The sequence below is a fragment of the Podarcis muralis genome, chromosome 12 (assembly GCF_964188315.1).
Source record: "Podarcis muralis chromosome 12, rPodMur119.hap1.1, whole genome shotgun sequence".
Classification (NCBI taxonomy): Eukaryota; Metazoa; Chordata; class Lepidosauria; order Squamata; family Lacertidae; genus Podarcis; species Podarcis muralis.
In genome coordinates, this window is record NC_135666.1 from 43,194,392 (window position 1) to 43,203,514 (window position 9,123).

Below are 9,123 nucleotides of genomic sequence, written 5' to 3' on the forward strand. Positions count from 1 at the left end.
GGGAGCCGGCATACAGCTTCCGGGTCATGTGGCCAGCATGGCAAACCAGAGCAGCACACGGAAACGCCGTTTACCTTCCCGCCGGAGCGGTACCTATTTATCTACTTGCACTGGTGTGCTTTCGAACTGCTAGGTTGACAGGAGCAGGGACTGAGCAACGGGAGCTCACCCCGTCGCAGGGATTCAAACCGCCGACCTTCTCTGATCGGCAAGTCCTAGGCTCTGTGGTTTAACCCACAGTGCCACCCGCGTCCCTGAACCAAGGCAATATGTGGTTCCAAGGAAAGGCCCAGCTTTTCTCCACATCATCAGCTTGAACTAGAGAATATCAATTTAACATCTGCAGTGTTCTGTACAGAGTTCTTGGGCTGCTCTGAATTCTGTGAGCTGGGCACCATTTAAAATTTCCCACAAGGCCTCGCTGTAGCGTCTCATAATAAACTACAGTGCCCAGAATTACCTGAGGGGGGAAACTGTGCTTGGAAACCAAGACTTATGAGGAATGGTTGAAGGAGCTGGGTATATTTAGCCTGGAAAAGAGGAGACTGAGAGAAGAGATGAGAACCATCTTCAAATATCTCAAGGGCTGCCATATAAAAGATGGAGCGAGCTTGTTTGCTCTTTCTCTGGAGGGTAGGCCTCAAACCAATGGCTTCAAGTTACAAGAAAGGAGATTCCAACTAAACATCAGGAAAAACTTTATGACAATAAGAGCTGTTCAACAGTGGAACGGTCTCCCTTGGAAGGTGGTGGGCTCTCCTTCCTTGGAGGTTTTCTAAGCTGAGTTTGGATGGGCAACTGTCATGGATGCTTTAGCTGAGATTCCTGCATTGCGGGGGGCGGGACTAAATGATCCTTGGGGTCCCTTCCAACTTTACAATTTTCTATGTGCTTTAAAGGTTTGAAGCCCTTTATCCTCTGGATTGGCCAAGCATAATACGGTGGTACCTCGGGTTAAGAACTTAATTCGCTCCGGAGGTCCGTTCTTAACCTGAAACTGTTCTTAACCTGAAGCACCACTTTAGGTAATGGGGCCTCCTGCTGCCACGCCACCGCAGCTACACGATTTCTGTTCTCATCCTGAAGCAAACCCGAGGTAATATTTCTGGGTTAGCGGAGTCTGTAACCTGAAGCGTATGTAACCCGAGGTACCACTGTACTAGAAACCTGACCTTCCACCTTTGCCTGGTCAACAGAAAACTGACACTTGTCAGCTGCACTCCGGGCTTTAGTTTCACAGATGATGATGATGATGATGATGATGATGATTTTATACCCCAGCCACTCTGGGAAACTTCCAACAAAGTATTAAAATACAGCAGTCTGTTAAACATTAAAAGCTTCCCTAAACAGGGCTGCCTTCAGATGTCTTCTAAAAGTCTGGTAGTTGTTCTTCTCTTTGACATCTGGTGGGAGGGCGTTCCACAGGGCGGGTGCCACTACTAAGAAGGCCCTCTGCCTGGTTCCCTGTAACTTGGCTTCTCGCAACAGATAGGTAGTCGTGTTGGTCTGCCATAGTCAAAACAAAAAAAATTCCTTCCAGTAGCACCTTAAAGACCAACTAAGTTAGTTCTTGGTATGAGCTTTCGTGTGCATGCACACTTCTTCAGATACCAGATACTTCTTCAGGTATCTGAAGAAGTGTGCATGCACACGAAAGCTCATACCAAGAACTAACTTAGTTGGTCTTTAAGGTGCTACTGGAAGGAATTTTTTTTTGTTTTGGCTTCTCACAGTGAGGGAACTGCCAGAAGGCCCTCGGAGCTGGACCTCAGTGTCCGGGCAGAATGATGGGTATGGAGACACTCCTTCAGGTATACTGGAGAACATGATCCTGGCTCTGGATTTTGGTACAGAATTCATGCACTGAGGTCTGACAGCAGCTATGCAAAGTGTTGCTAAAAGATCTCTTAAAAGTGAATGACCAAACCACCTAACAACATCTGATTTTATCCCCCAAAGGGGAAAGTATTTATTTATTTCCATCTTACCCCAACTGCAGCAGCATTCACTTTTCATGAACAAGCATGGAAAAGTAGGACAGGCTCCTGCTCAAACACCATTCATTCCATTCTATGAGAGCCCAGTTGCGCCCGAGGGCTTGATTTTATAAGCTATTGATATTCACAATAACTTCCTCTACGAGTACAAATGTCACCCAGTAACATCAGGCAAGAATCTAATGATCATATTGTAACCGATGCAGAATAAAGGTTCGTGACCTTTTGCACTATTCCCTATAGTGCAAATGCCACCACGCTTACTAGGATATTTATGTTTCACTTTTTTTAAGGGTACAAACAGGGAGAGAAAGAGAGAGATTTTACGTTTTTTAGAGTGACCTTTACAAAGGAAGATTGCACCGGAGTAATGGAAAACCGCAAAGGTCAAGAAGCATTCTTCTGCCCTAGTGATAATGCTTTTAAAAATGCTTTGGGGTAAATAATAATAATGCTCTAATAATTTAGTGCTAATGTGTGTGTTTTTTAATTTGTCATTTATTTAAAATATTTATTTCCTGCCTCACATAATTTCTCAACTGTCCTAACTTTTCTGATATTAGGTTTTTTTATTGTTTTATGTATTTGAAAGTTTATATTATAGATAGGTTTTTAAGGCCAAAATTCAAGACTAATTGTTCAACTTTGTTCTTGAGGATAACAGACTTCACTTTAAAAAAATTCTGCAAACTATTCCGAGATAACAGACTGGCTGTAATATGCAGTGGTATAAGTAATACTGAATCAATTCAAAGCTGTGTATATATTACTGGTTTAAATGAAGCTAGGCCATTCTTTTTCTGACTGTGGATTGAATCTGGTTTGCGAAGAAACACATTAAAATGCAGGATTTCTTAAGAAACTATAGGATAGATATAGGAGAGGTATGAGTTTCGGCTTACGCCATGTGTATACCACTTCCCAATCCAGGAAGACTGCTGTTCCTTCTTGGTAGAATGAGACAATCTAGCCTTTTTCTCTAAAGCACTTTTCATTTTTAACAGTATGAAACACTGTACTGTACTCCGTGGGAAAGTGTTACAATGTAGGCTTAACAAACGAAGCCGTCGGACAGTTGATGAAACCAACGTGCCATCTGCTGGAAATAATGGAGAAATTAAAAAGGAAAGCATTCAAAATGAATGGCTTTTGTTGATTGTTTTTAATAAAAAAAATTCCCTTCAAGAAAATCTGAAACAAAATAAAAAAGGCATGCGGTAAGAGGAGCCTCGCTGGATCAAACCAAAGGCTCATTTAATCCTGCAACCATTTTCCACAAGGGCTGCAGCTAATTCTCCACAGAATCTCAAATATGCGAGACACACTTTCTCCCTTCAGCATCATATAAAGTGGGGAAGAGGCGGGAGCCAGGAAAGCAGCATAAATGTGGAAGGAAATAATATTTAAAAGGTAAGCGCTGCCCCTGTGTGGGAGATGCAGCAGGAACCAACAGGGAATTTTGTTCCGGGTGACATCCCCCGGCTAGTTCAGCCATTGTGGGAAGGCAAAAGGAAATGTGCCCAGCAAGCCAACGGCTAAATTATAATAACAGCAATTTTATTTGATTTATTGGAAACTGCTTTTATCTGATTTTACAAATACAGTCATACCTTGGATCCCTGGGACTCAGATGTTTTGGCTCCTGAACACCGCAAACCCAGAAGTGATTGTTCCGGTTTGTGAACGTTCTTTTGGAACCCGTTTGGAACGTCCGGCGGGTCTTCCGCAGCTTCTGATTGGCTGCAGGAGCTTCCTGCAGCCAATCAGAAACCGTGATTTGGTTTTCGAACGTTTTGGAAGTCAAACGGACTTCCGGAACGGATTCCGTTTGACCTCCAAGGTACGACTGTATAGAGTTATAACAATACCAAAATGCATATCCATATATAGAGATTCCTCTGAATCTTGAGACTTCCCACCATCCCCTCGATGGGTCCTACTGTCAACATTTTCAACTGCATATAATTTCGTAATCTGTATTTTTAATCTGTCCATATCGTCCATGGTGTTTGTTACATTACAAGTGTTGCTAAAATCCTGCCAATGTTTTCATTTGCTTACAACAGTCTCCTAAATAAGTTATAAAAATTTTCCCATTCTTGAAGTTTTTGTATTCTTGGTTCCTGAGCTTTCTGATCAGTTTTGCCATTTTGGCATAATCCAACATAATCCAACATTGCCATTCCTCTCTGGTAGGGACCAATTTTATTATTTGCACCCCGCCCATCTGACTGGGTTGCCCCATCCACTTTGGGCGGCTTCTGACAGATATAAGAACACAACAAAACTCCTCTATGCCACAGGAGCAGCAAGGATCCTAATTGCTATAAACTGGGGGAAAGAAACTGTGCCAACAAAAACGGAATGGCAAGATATACTGTATTGAACTGGCTAGGTTAACAGAGGCAATTAGAGATCACGCTAGACAAGAGTTTCAAAAAGCATGGGGAAAATGCAGAGAATACTTCACAAAACAGTGCCCTCAAATACATACCTGGACTTGTTTCGATCAATGTCTGCAAGAGACTTTGTGGATATTAGAAAAATCTTAATAATTATTCATAAAGGAAACAGTTTATAAGAAGTAAATAAGGAGGCCAGATACAGGATAAAGGAAGTCTTTTATCTGGTTGTTTGTATTGTTGTATGTTATGCTCACTGTATGTTATGTTCATGTTTAATGGGGGTGGATTTGTGTATTGGGGGCATTTGTAAATAAAATTCCAATAAAAACGGAAAAATGGGGGTGGGGAGAACACAATAAAACATCAGGACAGCATCATGTGCAGAGTCTCAACTCAGGGATTCGTCAAGACCTACTTTGCAGAAGCCATGCTGACTCTGTTTCAGGAAGACTTGTTTTACTATATTCTGAGTAATTGTATCAATGTTTTCCACCAGTTTCCCCAGGACAGACATTACAGTGGTGCCTCGCAAGACGAAATTAATTCGTTCCGCGAGTTTTGTCGTCTTGCAATTTTTTTTGTCTTGCGAAGCACGGTGTCGGGAAAGTTTTGGAAAAGCTTCAAAAACCTCAAAAAGCTTTAAAAACCTCAAAAAAGGCTACCACACCGCGTTCTATGAGTTGCTCCTCGAAGTCAAGTCGCAACTGTATTAACGGTGTTAAGAAAAAGGAAACAAACTTGCAAGACGTTTCCGTCTTGCGAAGCAAGCCCATAGGGAAAATCGTCTTGCGAAGCAGCTCAAAAAACAAAAAACCCTTTCGTCTAGCGAGTTTTTTGTCTTGCGAGGCATTCGTCTTGTGAGGTACCACTGTATAAGCTAGTTGGCCTGCTATTTCCACAACCCCTCCCATTCCTTTTTAAAAGTTAGTATTATATTGGCCACCTTCCAGTCCACTTTGCCAATTAATGCCTGGAGCTTTTGTCTCTTGTCACTAACGTTTGCCTCGGCTCCTCAGCTTCCCCTTTCTGAGAAAGTTAGTTCACGCACAGGGATCTGCCCTGCGTCTTCCACAGCAAAGGCAGATGGAAAGAATTCATTCCACTTCTCTGCCTAAAACCTCGCTTATCAGATCAGCTTAGAGGGCAGCAAAGGCATTCGGATCAGGAGATAGTCCATGAATCCTTTGGGCTTACCTCTTTAGGCGCTCAATCCTGCCCAGCCCCATTAAATATAGCAGGACTTACTTCTAAGTAAACATTCGTGGAATTATACTACATATCTTCAACCTCAGCTGTAGCCAACTGAAGTACATATATCGTACATTTTGCTCCTGTTTATCTCCAGTGAAACTGTAAGTTTCCTTGCGCTGTACTGATTAATAGTCAGGAACACTGAGCTAAGTGGCTGTACACGCAACACTGGTGGAACAGAAACATGAGACTGAACAGCAGCTCAAAATGACAACTATTATGTATCATTGCATGCCACTACAATCTCCGAGTGATGCAAGATTCCATGGGTTCCAGGAACTTACCCAGGGCCTTTGCGGAACGAGGCACAGAGGGGATTGTGGTGTCTTTATGATATATGGTTTATTTACACATATATACAACCTGAGCCTGAAATGGAGGGGCTTGCAGCATCAGCACTCCAAGAGGGTCGCTTCTCCCATAGCTGCAGTTTAGGATTGAAGCAGCCATCGTGCTCTGACCCTCTCTCCAGCTTGCTGCCTTTAACAGAGTGCAACCTCCCCCCGCTGGATCACATGACAGTCAGCCCTAAAAGTCTACTTCAAACTCTGCTTTGTCTTCAAAGCTAACTTCAAAGTGCTGTAGAAGGAGCCCCACCCACTTGCCATCTGGCACAGAACTGCTCTCCATAGCTTTCTTAATGCGTCATTTACCTTCCTTTTCTTTTCTTAATGGCTCATCTCCCAGACGATTACCTCATCAGGAGACTGGCCTGGCTTAAATTTTAATCCTTGCTGGATCCAGGGGTTCAGGAGGCTTGATTAAATTCTAACACCCAGTTAGAAAACTGTGCATGAGGAAGACTTTGATGTACTTGGACTGACCTGATGAAGGGTGACGAAACAGAGATTTTACCCAGATGTCTTGTTGTCAGAGTCCTCCTCATACACAGTTTTCAACTAGAAAATTTAACACAGAGAATCGACGCTCTGGACTTCAGTACAATATAGTTGAACTTTTAGAAGTGGAGACATTGAATAGTAATATGTAGGATTGTATATATCACTTCAAGATTGACCAGAGACTGCATAGACTGTGTGTGTGTGTGTGTGTGTGTGTGTGTGTGGTTTAAGCTCATACCAACTGGAATATTAGTACATGTTATAGTGATATTTTGTGTACAATATATTTAAAATACTCTTATTTTCCATTTACAGAGTTGTGCTTTATGAGTTTTTTCTCTCTGCAGTCCTTTGTTGTTTGATAAATTCTAACACCAACTGGACCCAGGAATTTAGGGTGTCTAGCACCAACAAACTCATAACAGTATTCAAGAACCCATGCCTTCGAAGACATGGTACAGTGGTACCTCAGTTTACAAACTTAATCTGTTCCGGAAGTCCATTCATAAACTAAAACTGTTCTTAAACCGAGGCGTGCTTTCCCTAATGAGGCTTCCTACCGCCAGTGCCCTTTCACTATTCGGATTCTGTTCTTAGGCTGAGGCAAAGTTCTCAAACCAGGACACTATTTCTGGTTTTGCAGAGTTTGTAAACTGAATCGTTCTTAAACCGGACTGTTCTTAAACTGAGGTACCACTGTAGTTAAATGTGATCTTTTAAAAGAAATGGTTGACGGTATTTATACAGAAGCTGGATGAGAAACACAGTGACATTGATTACTAGCCAGTTCACATAGATGAGGTCCAGACACTGGCACTGTCTTGTTATGTGCATTTAAAGCAAATGTGCTTATTAAGGTGAAATGGTCCTAAGGCAGTGAATATTCATGGCAAATGTTTCATGGCAAATGTTTTGATTTTTGCAGGCATGCTGCACTAAAGAAAATCTCAGAATCTCCAGATCACCCCAAATCTCGCTGGAGGTCCCTGCTTTTTAGGGTACTTTGATGAGATCCCGCTTTGCCTCTGACAGACCCTGAATATGTCTGAATTGACCCACTTTGGTTCTTGATTTGGGGTTCATCTGAATCTGATGCACACCCAGGGCCGTCTTTAGCATATGCGCTGCTGGGGTGCAAAGATCTGAATTGACCCACTTTGGTTCTTGATTTGGGGTTCATCTGAATCTGATGCACACCCAGGGCCGTCTTTAGCATATGCGCTGCTGGGGTGCAAAGATCTGCCCAGCACCCCCAAATTAACTCTGTTGACCTTTCTTTAGGGGGGGAAATTGCTCACCTGTAACAACAACGTAGCGGGAAAAACTGCTTTTGTTTCCTGACTCATCGGGAATATTTGATGCCACGGAGTAACAGAGCGATGGAGGCGGGAGGGCAGGGACTTTTGCTCCATTGCTTTTCACTGCCGCTGATCAAGAGGGACCAGTAGGTATACATTAGGTACAGTGGTGACCTCGCAAGACGAAAATAATCCGTTCCACGAGTCTCTTCGTCTAGCGTTTTTTTCATCTTGCGAAGCAACCCTATTAGCGGCTTAGCGGATTAGCACTATTAGCGGTTTAGCGGCTATTAAAGGCTTAGCGGCTAAAAGGCTATTAGCAGCTTAGCGACTATTAAAGGCTTAGCGGCTTAGCAGCTAAAAGGCTATTAGCGGCTTAGCGGCTTAGAAAAAGGGGGGGAGTGAAAAAAATCGCAAGACTTGCAAGACGTTTCCGTCTTGCGAAGCAAGCCCATAGGGAAAATCGTCTTGCGAAGCGCATCGAAAAACGGAAAACCCTTTCATCTAGCGGGTTTTTCGTCTTGCGAGGCATTCGTATTGCGGGGCACCACTGTATACAGTAGGTATACATTTTGCGACCCCCAGAATTTGGCACCCGGGTGCCCTGCACCCCTTGAACCCTTGACGGCCCTGTGCACACCCCTATTTCCTACTCTGCTTCGCATGTCCTTGAGGCATAGTAGAATTTGTTGTAATACAGTGGTACCTCGGGTTAAGAACTTAATTAGTTCCGGAGGTCCGTTCTTAACCTGAAACTGTTCTTAACCTGAGGTACCACTTTAGCTAATGGGGCCTCCTGCTGCCATCGCACCGCCATCGCGTGATTTTTGTTCTCATCCTGAAGCAAAGTTCTTAACCCGAGGTACTATTTCTGGGTTAGCGGAGTCTGTAACCTGAAGCATCTGCAACCTGAAGTGTCTGTAACCCGAGGTACCACTGTATATAAAATATGGGCACCATTTAGGGGATCCTGATGTAGTGCTCCTGTTTGCTGGGGAAGGGAGTGTTTGAAAAGTGTTGGTGGAGTTAAAAAAGGTTGGAGATTGGAGGGAGGAAGCAGAGGCTTTTAATGTCCTCCCATCATTGGGAAGATGTTCAGGAGTTGAAGAAATGAATGAGAAGATTTTGAGCATGAGAAGAATTGTGAAGGGGGTTGATTGGCGCTGCCTTTTTCACCCTCCTCCCCATGTGGGGAAGATAATTTATTAGGCTGCCACTGCAACCTAGCAAATATTTCCAATTCAGTATTACTGACCTAGCAATATGTCCCGTTCCCCCCCCCCCCGACACACACCATTTTCTTTCCTTCTGTCTTCCAACAAGGGCT